This window comes from Podarcis bocagei, assembly GCF_964188305.1.
Source record: "Podarcis bocagei genome assembly, chromosome: 4".
NCBI lineage: Eukaryota > Metazoa > Chordata > Lepidosauria > Squamata > Lacertidae > Podarcis > Podarcis bocagei.
Genome location: NC_138128.1, coordinates 77,843,729 through 77,860,360, shown reverse-complemented (window position 1 = coordinate 77,860,360; position 16,632 = coordinate 77,843,729). Strand labels below are relative to the sequence as shown.

At 42.6% G+C, this 16,632-nt stretch overlaps 1 protein-coding gene and 1 long non-coding RNA gene across 3 annotated transcripts in view; one reads left to right on the top strand and one right to left on the bottom strand.

The window, feature by feature from the left end:
• LOC308585307 (protein FAM13A-like) overlaps window positions 1–16,632 on the bottom strand; it is a 48,781-nt gene that overhangs the window by 8,685 nt on the left and 23,464 nt on the right. Inside the window, exons 8-9 of one of the 2 annotated variants that reach the window (XR_014007220.1) lie at window positions 2,824–2,859; window positions 1,650–1,812 (exon numbers count right to left, since the gene is read on the bottom strand). The exons of the other annotated variant lie outside the window; for it this stretch is intronic. The gene's annotated coding sequence lies outside the window, so the exon portion shown is untranslated. The remainder of the gene's footprint in view (window positions 1–1,649; window positions 1,813–2,823; window positions 2,860–16,632) is intronic. 2 annotated transcript variants of the gene reach the window in all.
• The window catches only part of LOC308585322, a 39,211-nt gene that overhangs the window by 8,052 nt on the left and 14,527 nt on the right, over window positions 1–16,632 (top strand). The window lies entirely within an intron of this gene.

Here is a 16,632-nt window from a genome sequence, read left to right as displayed (position 1 = left end):
AAAGTGTCTTAGAATAATATTTTCTTTTTTAAAAAAAAAAAGCTGAGAATATTACCAGTTTTATACAAAGCTACAGCACACTAGAAACTGTTCGACTAGAAACTGCAATCTGCCCCTGTCCCCCAAAGACCCTTACAATATTAGCTTCCAACTGCAAGTTTGTTCACCAGAGCTTTCCAAACTGTGTGTGTTGCAACACGTTAGTGTCGGCTGCAGTGTGTAGGTGTGCTGCACAAACGGTCCCAATGCTCCTCCGAGGGTTAAAAGGGAGTGGGCAGCCTACTGGTTTGCTAATAAAACTGAATTGGTGTGTTGCAAAATGATCCATGTCTAAAAAGTGTGTCACCAACAAGAAAAGTTTGGAAAGCTCTGGTGTACACAAGTTTGCTTAAGTCCATTTGACTTCAATGAGATATATAGAGTCTACTGGTTTTCTTTATATTTGGAAGGCAGTGTAGTGTAACTGTTAGAGTTCTGAACTATGACTTGGGAGACCGGGGGGGGGGTTGAATCCCCACTCAGCCACGAAGCTCACTGGGTGACCTTGGGGCAGTCACTACCTCTCAACCTAGCCTACCTCACAGGGCGGTTGTGAGGATGCAATGGGGAGCAGGAGAACCATGGAGACCACCTTGATCCTTGGAAGATAATAGTGGCATATAAAGGTAATAAATAAAGAAAATATTTTTGGTCAACTTGTTTTTCACATCTGACTTTTGCTGCTAATTTTGATGTACGTTTCATGTTCTATGTAAACCATGTAGAGGCTTTGATGGTTAAGCAGTGCACAAATTTTAAGAATAAAATCAAGCGGTACATGGAGCTAAACACTGCAGCGTTTCTGCTGGAAAATACTACAGTGGTACCTCGGGTTACATACACTTCAGGTTACATACGCTTCATGTTACAGACTCCACTAACCCAGAAATAGTGCTTCAGGTTAAGAACTTTGCTTCAGGATGAGAACAGAAATTGTGCTCCGGCGGTGCGGCAGCAGCAAGAGGCCCCATTAGCTAAAGTGTTGCCTCAGGTTAAGAACAGTTTCAGGTTAAGTACAGACCTCGGAACAAATTAAGTACTTAACCCGAGGTACCACTGTACTGCCTCAGTACTAAGGTTTATGGTTCTGACTTGTAAAAATCACACAATTTTTGTAGGGGGGGTTTCTAATTAGTAAATATTTAGGGCATTTGTTTAGTATGACTACCTTATTCATGGATGTGCTTATAAGGTACACATTTGAGAGCTGGTGCAGTGTAGCATAATGAGATAAGACTATCAGTGTTATACTCAAGGCCAAGGACCTCTAGAAAATTAAAATTTTATCTTTGAAAAAAATTCCCCAATTCAGCAAAAACCTACACAGATAACCACACGCCTTCGCAACTCTCCTGGAATATGTTTTCTCTTTCCTTGCCCCAGAGTTCCACTTGGTTTCTTTTAAAAGGACAGTGACCTGTCATCAATCAATGCAGACAAAACTCCAGGGAGGGACTAGGGGGCCTATGAGTGTCCTATGAGTCTATGGTTCTACTTTTCACACCAGCTGGAGTCCAGACCTCATTCCACACATTAAATCAAGAAGCATAGGTCTCTCTCTCTCTGATTTTGCAATACTGTACATAGGTAAAAATATAATATTGACCTACCTGGCAGCGTTTGGGGGAGGATTACTGAGGTAATGTAAATCAGTATTTTCCAAAATGTAACCAAGCAAACACCATGTTTCCTTGGAAATTCCTGGGAGATTCCACAATGAAAAGATCAGTAATGGTGGACAAGGATCCGGGGGTGGGGGTGGGGAGGAGGATGCTGGAAGAAAAAGAGGGGGCACAGTAGGAGAAGGAGTTATGCAGCATTTAGTTTCACTTTCAAAGAATTCTGGCATAGCATTACACACCAGAGCTTGTGGTTTAAAACAAACACTGGCTAGTTCAACAAACCAGCTCCATAATGCATGCCTTGAAGTTGGTTTTTTAAAGAAACTGGCCAGAGTTTGCTTTAAACCACAAGCTCTGATTTGTAGGCAAGACTAAGCCAAGATATGGGGGGGGGGGGTTTGGACAAAATATTGCAGAAATCCTCCTCCAGCCCACACACAAGGGAGAAGGAACTTCGAAGCCTCTGACTTTGCTCAGGCTTATGCTAGTTTAGGCATCTAGGGCTATATTCTATATTCTAGCATTACATATGAACCAGCCATCTATGATTGTGTATATACCTTTAAGGCACATTTAAAGCACATTCATTCCCCCAGAGAATTCTGGGTACTGTTTGCAATTCCCAGCTATATTTAACAAACAACAGTGTGCTTTGAGTTTGCTTTAAACGTACAGTGGTACCTCGGGTTAAGAACTTAGTTCATTCTGGAGGTCCTTGTCTTAACCTGAATCTGTTATTAACCTGAGGTACCACTTTAGCTAATGGGGCCTCCCACTGCCACCGCCGCACGATTTCTGTTCTCATCCTGAAGCAAAGTTCTTAACCCAAGGTACTATTTCTGGGTTAGTGGAGTCTGTAACCTGAAGCGTCTGTAACCCAAGGTACCACTGTATAGTGTGTATGCAGCCTATGTTCTCTACATGCTCTGCATGGATTTGGTCTTGACAGACAGTCCTCCTATTGAATGTCTGTATGCTATGGAAGAGAGATGCTTACTCCCCCATAGAGGAGTTAGTACAATGGTGATTGGTCCAAGCACATTAAAACTTGGTTAGATTTTGCATCAGCCCTCATTTACCTTTAAACTAACATTCCCTACAAAAATACTTAGGCTAGACTAAATCACACTTAGCTTTGCAAATTATTGAATATTTTACTCACAGTTTTTTCCAGAAGTTATGGCACACATATCTCCATCTGTTGGCAGTAAAAATGAAGAAGAAGGTTCCAAACGACTTAAGGGGGGGGTGATTTTCTTACTGTTAAGTTGTGGGTGAACGTATCAGACGACACAGCGATTCTTCAAACAGCTCTAGTTTATTCACAGGCCAGAACAGAACTGAACTGAAGGGTTCAGCCAGCCTGCTTATATAGAGCTCCACTAAAACGCAACAGTAACCACTTTCTGTAACTATCCAATCACTGAACGTCACTTTCAATCCCTTATTTGCATATGTGGACCTGAGTGAAAACTATCTACAGTATCCCTCTGCTGGCCAAGGGTGAGAACTTCAGTACATAACACTTACCAAAAGAATCATGCAGTCTTTAGGCTAGCAAAGATGCAGGCTGTAAAATCTCCATTTAGAGAGATTCAGTTCACTTTTAGAGAGCCATAGCCGCATGACTTCTTGCTTGTTCCAAAAAGCACAGAGAGACTGAGAGCCTGCTAAGCCACACCTACTCTGATAATGTGAGCTCAGGACTCAGGTTAACCATTTTGTGCATGTAAGTGTGAGTGAATAACTGTATATTACAACAGGGTTACCATGAGGAAGAGGGGCTTTTTTGGTAGTGGCAGCCCAGTTATGCAAAGAACCTTCCCAGAGCAGTTTGTCTTGCACCATGTCATCTTTTTTGGCACCAGGTGAAGACCTGATGTTCACCTAGCACTTTTAAATGTGTCTTACACTCTAGTCCTCTTAGTTTTTAAAAAATGAATTAATTCTTTTTATTATTATTATTTAACTTTAATTGTTGCATTTCTTTTGAGAGTCACCCAGAGAGCATATGTCAATAAATTGCAAATAAAATTAATAAACAAATGGGACCAAGAAATCAAAACATTCAAAGTTGGCCATTCAGTAACTCCCCTCATAAGGCCTGAATTTGTCTTTTTTGTTTTGGTGCTCATTTTCCACCTACTTTTGTGACTGTTTGTTAGAATTCCTTACATTCTGCGCCAAACCCACCAGGAACATTCCTCAGGTGGCCAGGTGCAATGCTGTGGTGTTAACAAAACATGAAATATACTTTACTATGCTTGGACTTGCGAAAAGCCAACTCAACAAGACAAGATTTGCTTTTTTTTAACGGGGTGGGAATCAAATGCTGTAGCTTTGAGGGCACTAATGCTACACATGTGGTAGCAATTTCCTTCTGCCTTTGACTTCCTGTTAGCAAAGGGTGATATTTCTTTCATTGTTGCAGTTACACACAACTACATCACAGAATGATCTCGTTGGACGCTACTTGGCACAAAACCACACTGGTTGGAAAAGACAACTCAATGCTGAGAGATTTTCTAGCTCTTAAATTTGGCAGGTCAGCATGTTCACCCGAGATCCTTATTTCACCACTGATACTGTAAGGGCAGTGAGTTTAATAAGGTAGTATGAACTGAGCGTTGGAGGGAATGGTCCAAGAAAAACAAACTCACATATTATAGTGTTGGAAGCTAAATTGGCTGGGTCACAGTGTTTCCTTAGAACAGAATGCCTATCGCAAATCATGTGTTGTTGCAAGCTTTACAGAAAGCTGACCATGAACAATTTCTCATAGAGAAGCCCTGTAGATGGTTTTTTAATTTATGCCGGGGGTTCAGCTGACTGTCATATTTGTGGCAGAGAGAAAATTATTCCCATGGATCAGATTGGCTCAGTTGATACAGGGTGTTCCTCCCTCCACTTAAACCTCCTTGGTTTTCCCAAACTGTTGCTTCCCCACATGCCCCTTGGTCATGCTTACTTTCAGCTGGATGTTTGGTACTAGCCTGCAAGGAAGTTGTGTAGAAGATTTAAGAGCCTAGGCTTGCCATACATCAGGAAAATTCCTGAGAGCCAGTGTGGTGTAGTGGCTAGGAGCGGTAGTCTTGCAATCTGGGGAACCGGGTTCGCGTCTCCGCTCCCCCACCTGCAGCTGCTGGGTGACCTTGGGCCAGTCACACTTCTTTGAAGTCTCTCAGCCCCACTCACCTCACAGAGTGTTTGTTGTGGGGGAGGAAGGGAAAGGAGAATGTTAGCCGCTTTGAGACTCCTTAAAGGGAGTGAAAGGCGGGATATCAAATCCAAACTCTTCTTCTTCTTCTTACATGTCCTGAATCGGCAACACTGAGACTACAGAGGAGGAAGCTGACAGGCAGCACCAAGCTGAGGTTGGTGGGGCAATGCCTCCTTGGACCAGATCCACTGTGTCTGACAAAGTAATATCGGGGCAGTAGCAGATCTTGGGATCTCAAATCTCATTGTTCGGAGTCCCCAGTGGTGCCCCTGAGGCCCAGTGCAACTGAAGCGGGCACACTCCCCCCAATCTGCCTCTCCCGTGTCCAGAAAATTCAGACCATGTTGATGGAAAACAAGGAAGCCAAGACTCAGAATAGCAAAGCTGATGAATATGGACTTGGGCAAAAATGGAAGAACCAGGCCACAAAGAATTTTAAAAGGTATAAACACAGTTTAAAATGCATGGGGGAAAGGAACTGGGAGATAAAAGAGGGGATGATAAAGAGGTCTTGCATGATCAAGATGACAAGTGGAATGAATTACCCGAGCAGCAGCATTCGGAACAGAGATTAAAGTTTGAGGCAGGATGCTCCGAAAGTAAAATATTACAGTAATGAAGGTGAAAAATTATCGGAGCCCAGGCAATCATCCTAGCAGTCAAAATGGAAAAAGATGGATTTTGACAATACTAAAGGCTAACAAAGGACAAGACATAGCAAGATGTGAAAGGAATATGAAAGAGAATTCTACAGAACCAACTGAAGGTTCATGATCACAAGACTATGAGGAGAAATTGTCTGCATTAATAATCAAAGCAGCAGAAAAGAGAAGCTTTAGTAGAAAAAAATTCTGAGTTTTATACATCACTTGCCATGAACTAATTTGGATTAACTAGTTCACTTAACTACTGCAATTCAAAAATCTCAGAATTACACCTGAAAGTAGTTCCTACAATTCCTGTATGAACTGAACATTAATTGTTTCTTTGCAGTGCAACTCTGGGTGATTCTTAATTCAATTCAGTTTTAATACTCTCTCTCTCTCTCTCTCTCTCTCTCTCTCTCTCACACACACACACACACACACACACACACACACACACACACATATTATGGAATTCATTGCACTTTATGTGTGATTGTGACCATTCTAGTTACAATTCTTACTTATCTGAAAAACTATCATAACTGTTGGGAAAAATAAAACAATTGTTCCCTTTAAACTGTGTGTCTGTTTTGATGGTTTCTTAGTCTCCATGAGCATATTTTATACTTTAGCAGAACAGATTGTAAAATTCTGAAAACTGGTGGAGGGGGGTGGAATGCTGAGGACCACATGAATTAATTGTTAATTGAACTGGAACAAAATTAGTTCATTTTTGGAGGGGGTGAACTGTAACCAATTCCTTTTTTAAATGAACTTTCTAAGCACTGATTTTATCCATGATGACAATGAGGCATCCAGGGCAAAACAGCTAAAAGAAAGTAGTTTCAATCAGCTGCATTAGTGATGTGGAGAGAAATTTGTATTCAGATTTAAAGTTGACCTAACTAATTCACACTTTCCGAAGCAATATGCAAACCAAAACGCAGTTATCCTTTGAAAAGTGCACACCACCCAGTTTTGCAATGCGATTAAACCAGGAAATCAATATGTGCGAAAAATACATTTACTAGGGTAAAATGTGCATTAAACTGCATATATATTGGAAAAGCTAACATATCAAAATCCATTGTATTGGGGAAACTGTATAGTGGACAAAAACACATGCAAAATGCCATATTTTCTCATCCCTGGCTGTAGTAATGCTTTGTGCCATGCAACTAGTTTCCCTGGATGAGAGAATCCAGATTTCCATCTGCATCTTCTGCATCCATCATGGATACTGGAGAAACCTTATGATGCTCATACACATCAACTGTGTGCACTGATATCCTGTTCTAGAGTGGGCTGCTTGAGAAGCAAGAAAATGAAGCCTTTAATTTCTCCTCTGTTCATCTGGCATATTTTTCAAGTCCCCATTCCTCCCCACCCCCGATCACCTTGGAGCTTTCCGGTGACACTTCAGTTATCTTCTAAATTATGCTCATTAACTTCATGGGGTGCATAACACCACGTTAGCAATCATTAATAGCATTTAATTTTAAAAGCCAGAAAACCCTTGTGTCCAAGTCATATGTCTTTATTAAGGCGTTGTAGATGAGAGCCTGCAGTAATTTTATTTTACACTTAATAGTTTTGATACCGCTCCTCCAAATGCAATCAAGCATTGCTGGAGCACAAGTCACCAATTCCAGTTCATCAGATCCCTAAGAAACCTTGTGGTATTGCTACTTAGCTGTCTGAAGTGTTTGGCCCTCTCCAATAGCTCCTCGGATTTAATTAAAATTATCCTCATGTTTTCAGCACACTTAGAACTTTAAATGGAACCGTTTTCCCAGTGCAGCATTCCAACAAGCAGGCTAGTAATGAAGAGGTTGAGTCATTAAGGCTACTTCACACATCAAGTAATTCCTACCTGGACCTGATAGCATGCCATGATTAGGGTTGGGTTTATGGGATGCTTTTTCCAAAAAAAAGGACTTGCAATTGTAATACTACTCAGGTTCTACAACAACAAAAGACATTGGCTTTGATTGTGTGTGCGTTTTCTGCTTCAGTTATGATTTCTTTTCCTTAGCATCAGCAAAATCCAGAGGTATAGGTAAAAAAGGTAAAAGGTAAAGAACCCCTGGATGGTTAAGTCCAGGCAAAGGTGACTCTGGGGTTGCAGTGCTCATCTCGCTTTCAAGCTGAGGGAGCCAGTGTTTGTCCATAGGCAGTTTTCCGGGTCATGTGGCCAGCATGACTAAACTGCTTATGGAGCAACGGAACACCATGATGGAAACCAGAGCGCACAGAAACACCATTTACCTTCCCGTCACAGTGGTACCTAGTTATCTACTTGCACTGGCATGCTTTCGAACTGATAAGTTAGCAGGAGCTAGGACAGAGCAATGGGGGCTCACTCTGTTGTGGAGATTCGAACCACTGACCTTCTGATTGGCAAGCCCAGGAAGCTCAGTGGTTTAGACCACAGCACCACCCGCATCAATGAAAGGGGTAGGGAACCTCAGGTTTGGATTGGATACTGCCTTCTGTCTGGCCACCCCCATCACCCAGGCTACACCCTGCCTCCCAAGGCCATCTCCCTCACTGGCCCTGCTTCATAGAGCATAGAACTGTAGACTTGGAAGGGACCTGAGGATCATCCAGTCCAACCCTCTGCAATGCATGAATATGCAGCTGTCCCATAAGGAGATCGAACCTGCAACCTTGGTATTATCGGCACCGTGCTCTAACCAACTCAGCTTTTAAGGCTCAAGTGCCCATTTTCCTGCTTTCTTTTGCCATTCACTCCACTAAGAGGTCACGTGTGATTTCCCACCCGTGGCTAATAGCCACTGGCAGACCTTTGAAGGTCCTGTCATTCTGCCCCTGCCCTCCACCTGACAGTACCCTTTTGTGAAGTTAATATGCACTTTTGGAGAATGTGTATACTTGGCCACATGGATAAATTTATACAGAAACTAGGCAGATGAACTGCAGATATTCCAGCATGGATGGTGCCGCTAGCTAACATTAAAATTGGAGGGCCCATGGAATAGTTCACATTCCAATGACTAGAGCTGAGAATTTCCCACAGTCTTCAGCTGAGGGTACTGATGTGCTTTTCAAGAAGAAAAGAGAAAGGCCCTAATGCTCACTTTATGTTCTATAGTGCATTAAGTAGAAGAGATTCTTTAAGTGTGTGCCTTTAATGAAAAACAGTAGAATGTAGTATTTTTAGTTTGTGCCCATCTTTGAAGAATTTAATCTTGACAGTGATCAGCAGAATGCTTTGCCTCATAGAGTAACCAGGAAAATAACTTCTAACAGGGTGCAGAGGAGGTGGGCAAAAAAAACTAAACCTATATCTATTTATATCTTTCCTTATCTAACCAAAATTATTTTTTTCTTTTCTTTGGCTTTGATGGAGGGACTGTGGGAACTAGGCTCCTTGCCTCTTGAGAATTACTGTATAAGGGGAAAAACACAAATGCGCCTTGACATAAGCTGGTTTTATGCAATAGGTCATCTTGAGAACAGCCAAAAGTAACAAGGCTGTCTTGTTCAGGTCACAAGGTTGAATATTCGGGGACTCAAACATACATAGGTAGTCTTGCTGGGCATGAAGAAATCATGGGTATAAGTTAGTTAGTTAGTTAGTTAGTTAGTTAGTTAGTTAGTTAGTTTAAAAAAACAAACCCGTCTCTAATGATGTGTAACAAGTGGTGTAAAACAGATTAGTGGCCCAGTTTGCATTTCTCCATCTACACTGAAAAGACACAGCCAGCCAGATTGTGAAGAAGTATCTGAAGCAGGTACAAATTTGCATCTACATTAGGTGTGAGCAGATGCCTGCTTTGTAGGTGGATCAATGTTTCTGGTGTCTGTGTTCTGTTTAATTGTCCCAGCCAAATGCATTCAAAACATATTGGGATGACTAATGTGTATACCACAATCCTGACAGCCAGTTCAGCAAGGGAAAATGATTGTTGGGGAGTTTAGAACAGAGAAGGTGTGTGCACGTGCATTAAAAGGGATGCTAAACCTTTCTCCTGCTGCCCACTAATTTCCCCTTCCCTAGCTGATCCATGCACTTCATAGAGTTCCTTGCAAATAATCAGGAAATACATTGCGGGGGAGAGGGCAAGGGTTAAGCACTCTCCTGTGCTGCTTTTCTGTGTCACATTGGACCCTCTCAAAGCAGGTGCTCTTATGCAGGGGTGGCGGGAGGAACTCACAATTTTCATCTTTGAGTTTCAGGACAACCATTCAAACTGGTGTGGAATTTCACAGCCTGTAAATCTTCTGTCTCCAAGTTTCTATTCTACATGGTTTCAGGAAACAGCTTTGAAACTGTGTGGGCAGTGTTGGGTGAAAACTTAAATCTAAAAAAGGAGAGGTTGTCAGTGATAGATCTTCCCTGCATGGCTGCCTCATATTTGCTAACTCCAAAAATTCCTATGCTATCTCCTTTGCAGGAGGTATTTACACACTCCTTCACTTCTCAAAGAGAATCATTGACCAGGTAACTTTCTGAATCTGGGTGTTAAGACTGGCAGAAAGGGCCTTCTTGGAAGTTCTACCACAGTCAGAAATTGGGGCAGGGATGGCTTGGAAAAAGATCCTCTATCTGTACAACATACCTAAACTGTGGTTCCCCATGAGGAAACCTTTAGATTTGTTAGGGAGCTGAGAAATCTGTTATACATCTCTAATCTCCTCACAGACATTTTTTTGTTAGACTTATCTTTCTTAGGTTTCCTTGAAGCCATAAGTGTATAGCATAGGTTTGCCTTAAGAATACAGCTCTGTACACACCATATACTTAAATCACAACTTCCACCAAAGAATCTGGGAACTCTTGTTTGTTAAGTGCTGGAAAATGTAACTCTGAGGGGTAAACTACAGTTCCCAGAATTATTTTTTTTTGGGGGGGGGAGTGTGCCTTAAATGTATGGTGTGCATGCAGCCTGTGTCAGAAATTCTAGCCACAGCAGCGTATTTTAAAAGCGGGGGGGGGGGGGGAGACGACACTAGCTAGCCAACTGGAGGCCATTTTCTGAATGCCGATGGGATTGTTTTCATTTATGTCTGACATTTTGCAAATAGCAAGCAAAACATCAGCAATGGCGGCACAGCAGTTTTTACAGATAATATTCATTGACACCCCCCCCCCCAAAAAAAAGGATATTTGAGGGGCCGGTTGCTGTTGAGGGAAAAATCAAATCCATCATATTGGACTATTAATTCAGCTCATTATCTTGCAACACGCATGTGTCTGCCAGGCGAAGGTTAATAGAAAGTTTATGAAACTTGGAATGCAATTAAGTCTCTAAGGGCTGCACAGTTGGAGGCTGCGGCAGTTTCTATGGAAACCAAAGGGCTCAGGACTAGTAACAGCGGATTAACTTGAAGGGAGAGATAAGTACATGAAAAATAGCTCTCATCTACCATTTCTGTCTTAAAATGGAATGGATCAAAAAGTTGAAAACAAAGGAAGGCTGCAGCCTTGCCCATAGTTAAATGCGGCAGTATTTACAGACACAAATAGCTGAGCTGGATTACAACAACCAGCAATTTTATTTATACATTTATTCATAAAATTTATATGCCACTTGATTGCAAAGGGCGGGGGGAACCCTCAGATCTCAACAGGTCATAATTATGAAATGCCTGCCTGGTCCATCTCAAGGAATACTTATTTACTAACATGAATGCCCATGAAAATTAATGGATTATTTATATTAGTAGTGCCCTTTCTGCATTCATTCTCTTTTTTCACATATTACTATCCTCTGACCAAAGTCCACAGCTCCCTGTCATACACACATGTTCACACAGACCTTACCTTCTCCCTTTGAAATGGAGAGTGGTTAAACTATTTGATCTAAGGATACTGTTCTTAAGTTTGTTGACTGGGAGCTAGTAGTCAATTCTGCAGCTCTATTGGGTGACAAATGCTAAACCCAAGGCTAATGATGATCCTTTCTGCAGAGTTATGCCATGGCTCCAACAAAGAGGGGCAGTGCATGCCAATGCACTGTGGTGCTGCTCAATTAACAAGGCTACTGAGCAATTTGTTAGTAGGTGATAATGGTTCTACAAGTTAAACCAATTCCCCAAAGAAACAGAGCTTGAGCACTGAAAGTGGACAAAAAGCAGGGTGAGTGGTCTTTCTTGAATGCAGCGGCTCATGCATTTAATCTCGCCAGTTGCTGTTGGACTCCTATCAACCCTCTCCATTGGCCATGCTGTCTGAGACTGATGGGAGTCTATGATTGGCTGCACTACTTCCAGATAAATGGAATGTTTAGAAAAGACATTAAAGACAAAGGATATGCTGATAAAGATTCTAGATTCCAGACAGAGATACTGAATAATAACTATAAAATCCTATCGAAAATGTACAATCAGTTATTGGAATGGAATTTAATAGACGAGGAAGTAAAGTCGGTGATGATATACTGGGCTAAAGATATTGGTCACAATATATATTTCGAAGAATGGGAGAAACTTTGGAAAAAACATCTTAAGTTTACAGCTTGTGTGACATTAAAGGAGAACTTAATGAAAATGTTCTATCGATGGTATATGACTCCTGCAAAATTGGCCAAAATGTATGGAATCTGTAATAAATGCTGGAAGTGCAAGGGAGGGGTCCTTCTACCATATGTGGTGGGAATGCCAAAAAGTTAAAGGGTTTTGGGAGAGTGTATATAATGAAATGAAGAAAATCTTAAGATATACCTTTATTAAAAAACCCGAGGCTTTTTTGTTGGGATTGGTAGGAAAGGAGATAAAGAAGAAAGATCATAAGTTGTTCCAGTATGCAACAACAGCAGCAAGAGTTTTACTAGCTCAAAATTGGAAATCAGAGGGCTTGCCGACTATCGAGGAATGGAGAGCAAAACTGTTAGATTATGCGGAGATGGATAAGATGACAGGGAAAATTAGATACTCAAAAGACCAGAGGTTCATTAAGGATTGGGAAAGCTTTACGAAATATCTGGAAAATCTAAGTGACGGACAGATAACACTAGTGGGCTTTAAAGGAGCTCTGTAAAAAGAAAAGGTTATTGTCTAAAGAGAATTGGAAGAACTGTGCTGAATAATGGCAATATAAAACAGGAAATGCGAACCCTCATAAAGATTATAACGGATGATTTGTGGAAAGGTTGAAGGAAGTCATACCAAAAGCCTGTGAAAATGAGAATTGAATTTTTTTTTTTTGTATTTTGTATTTTGTACTACGCAAATTAATAAAAATTATGCATGAAAAAAAGAAAAAGAGAGACTGATGGGAGTTGGAGTCCAACAGAATCTGAAGGGCACCACACTGGCTACCTAGACTCAGCCTTAAAATGCATTTGCATTAAATATCGCTAGTTTGAAGGCAGTTGGAACCAGTCCAGACCGGTTTGAACTGGTTGAAGCCGGTTTGATGAGGTTTAGACCGGTTGGAACCACTCCAAGCTGGTTGGAACCAGTCTAGACCGGTTGGAACCGGTCCAAGCTGGTTGTAACTGGTTGAAGCCAGTTTGAACCAGTACAGACAGGTTTGAACCGGTCCAAGCCTGTTTGAACCAGTCTAGACCAGTAGGAACTGGTCACAGCTGGTTTGAACCAGCCCAAGCCAGTTGGAACAGGTTGAGACTGGTAGAAACCGGACCAAGTTGGTCAGTACTGGTCTAGACCCTTCTGAACTGCTCCAAGCTGGTTGGAACCTGTCTAGACAGGTTGGAACCGGTCCAGACCGGTTGGAACTGGTTGAAGCCGGTTTGAATAGGTCTATACCAGTAGGAACCAGTCTAGACCGGTTTGAACCGGTTGAAGCTGGTTTGAACCGGTTTAGACCGGTTGGAACTGGTCCATTCTGTTTCGAACTGGTCCAAGCTGGTTGGAACTGGTCCAAGCCTGTTTGAACCTGTCAAAGCCAGTTAGAACCGGTCCAGACCGGTTTGAACCAGTCCAAGCCGGTTTGAACCGGTTGAAGCTGGTTTTGGCTGTCCAAGCAGGTTGGAACCCGTCTAGACTGGTTGGAACCAGTTGAAGCCGGGTTGAACCGGTTTAGACCGGTTGGAACCAGTCCAAGCTGCTCGGAACCGGTTGAAGCTGGTTGGAACCGGTCTAGACTGGTTGGAATTGGTTCAGACGGGTTTGAACTGGTCAAAGACGGTTTGAACCGATCTACACCAATTGGAACCAGTCTAGACCAGTTTGAACTGGTTGAAGCTGGTTTGAACTGGTTTAGACCGGCTGGAACCAGTCCAGGCTGTTTCGAACTGGTCCAAGCTGGTTGGAACCGGTCCAGACCGGTTGGAACCAGGTGAAGCCGGTTTGAACCTGTCAAAGCCAGTTAGAACCGGTCCAGACCGGTTTGAACGAGTCCAAGCCAGTTTGAACCGGTTGAAGCTGGTTTTGGCGGTCCAAGCAGGTTGGAACCGGTCTAGACTGGTTGGAACTGGTTCAGACGGGTTTGAACTGGTCAAATACGTTTTGAACCGATCTACACCAGTTGGAACCAGTCTAGACCAGTTTGAACTGGTTGAAGCTGGTTTGAACTTTTTTAGACCGGCTGGAACCGGTCCAGGCTGTTTCGAACCAGTCCAAGCTGGTTTGAACCGGTCCAGACCGGTTGGAACCGGTTGAAGCCGGTTTGAATCGATCTACACCGGTTGGAACCAGTCTAGACCTGTTTGAACCGGTTGAAGCCAGTTTGAACCGGTTTAGACTGGTTGGAACCAGTCCAAGCTGCTTGTAACTGGTCGAAGCTGGTTGGAACCGGTCTAGACTGGTTGGAACAGGTTCAGACTGGCTGGAACCGGTCGAAGGGAGACAGTGCTCCTGAAGGTAGGAGTCTATCAATTAATGAAGATGATCATCCAAATATCATAGACCAAATGGAGCAAACAGCACACGGACCTAGTGGTGGGAGGAAAAAATCTTTAAATAAGAGACACGGGGGAATGATTAATGGACTTCAATGTCTGTACACTAATGCGCAAAGCATGGGAAATAAACAAGATGAGCTTGAGCTCTTGGTACAGCAAACTAAATATGACATAATAGGCATCACTGAAACCTGGTGGGATAAGTCCCATGATTGGAATGTAATAATGGGGGGATACAATCTATTTCAGAGAAACAGACCAGACAAGAAAGGAGGAGGAGTGGCGTTATATGTCAGGGATGTGTATACCTGTGAAGAGATCCAAGATTTAGAACCTCAAAGCCAAAGTGAGAGCATTTGGGTCAAAATTAAGGGAGAGAAGAATAACAGAGACCTCATTGTGGGAGTTTACTATAGATCCCCAAGCCAAACGGAGGACATAGATGATGCCTTCCTGGAACAGATGGCCAAGCATGCAAAAGGAAGGGAGATAGTAGTAATGGGGGACTTCAATTACCCGGATATTTGTTGGAAGTCAAACTCAGCCAAGAGCATAAGGTCAAACAGATTCCTCACTGGCCTTGCAGACAACTTCATTGTCCAGAAAGTGGGAGAAGCAACAAGAGGAACAGCCATTTTAGATCTGGTCCTAACCAATGTTGATGACCTGGTTAGTGGGGTAGATGTGGATGGATCATTAGGCGCGAGTGATCATGCTCTTCTGAAGTTTACTATACAGCGGAAAGGAGCAGCCAAGCATACTAGGACTCAATTTCTTGACTTTAAGAAAGCCGACTTCATAAAACTTAGGGAAGTGCTGGGTGAGATCCCATGGACAGCAATACTAAAAGGAAAGGGAGTTCATGATGGCTGGGAGTTTGTTAAGAGGGAGATAGTAAAAGCACAACGTCAGGCAATACCAATGAGACGGAAACATGGAGGGTGCCTAAAGAAGCCAGGGTGGCTATCTAAAGAACTTTTAACTGAATTAAGATTAAAAAAGGATGTGTACAAAAAATGGAAAAGGGGGGAAACCACCAAAGAGGAATTCAAACAAATAGCCAGCACGTGTAGACACAAAGTCAGAAAAGCTAAAGCACAGAATGAACTCAGGCTTGCTAGAGAGGTTAAAAGCAACAAAAAAGGCTTTTATGGGTATGTTCGTAGCAAAAGGAAGAACAAAGAAACAGTGGGGTCACTCAGAGGAGAAGATGGTGAAATGCAAACAGGGGACACAGAAAGGGCTGAACTCCTCAATGCCTTCTTTGCCTCAGTCTTCTCCGATAAAGAAAACAATGCCTGACCTGAAGAATTTGGAGCAAATGATTCAGCAAAGGAAACACAGCCCAGAATAACTAAGGAGATAGTACAAGAATATTTGGCTAGTTTAGATGTATTCAAGTCTCCAGGGCCAGATGAACTGCACCCAAGAGTATTAAAAGAACTGGCAGATGTGATCTCAGAACCACTGGCAGTCATCTTTGAGAATTCCTGGAGAACAGGCGAAGTCCCGGCAGACTGGAGGAGAGCAAATGTTGTCCCTATTTTCAAAAAGGGGGAAAGAGAGGACCCAAATAATTACCGCCCAGTCAGTCTGACATCAATAGCAGGGAAGATTCTGGAGCAGATCATTAAGCAAACAGTCTGTGAGCACCTAGAAAGGAATGCTGTGATCACCAATAGTCAGCATGGATTTCTGAAAAATAAGTCATGTCAGACTAACCTGATCTCGTTTTTTGACAGAATTACAAGCCTGGTAGATGAAGGGAACGCAGTGGATGTAGCCTACCTTGATTTCAGCAAGGCATTTGACAAGGTGCCCCATGATATTCTTGTAAAGAAGCTGGTAAAATGCGGTCTTGACTATGCTACCACTCAGTGGATTTGTAACTGGCTGACTGACCGAACCCAAAGGGTGCTCATCAATGGTTCCTCTTCATCCTGGAGAAGAGTGACTAGTGGGGTGCCACAGGGTTCTGTCTTGGGCCCGGTCTTATTCAACATCTTTATCAACGACTTGGATGATGGACTCAAGGGCATCCTGATCAAATTTGCAGATGACACCAAACTGGGAGGGGTGGCTAACACCCCAGAGGACAGGATCACACTTCAAAACGACCTTGACAGATTAGAGAACTGGGCAAAAACAAACAAGATGAATTTTAACAGGGAGAAATGTAAAGTATTGCACTTGGGCAAAAAAAATGAGAGGCACAAATACAAGATGGGGGACACCTGGCTTGAGAGCAGTACATGTGAAAAGGATCTAGG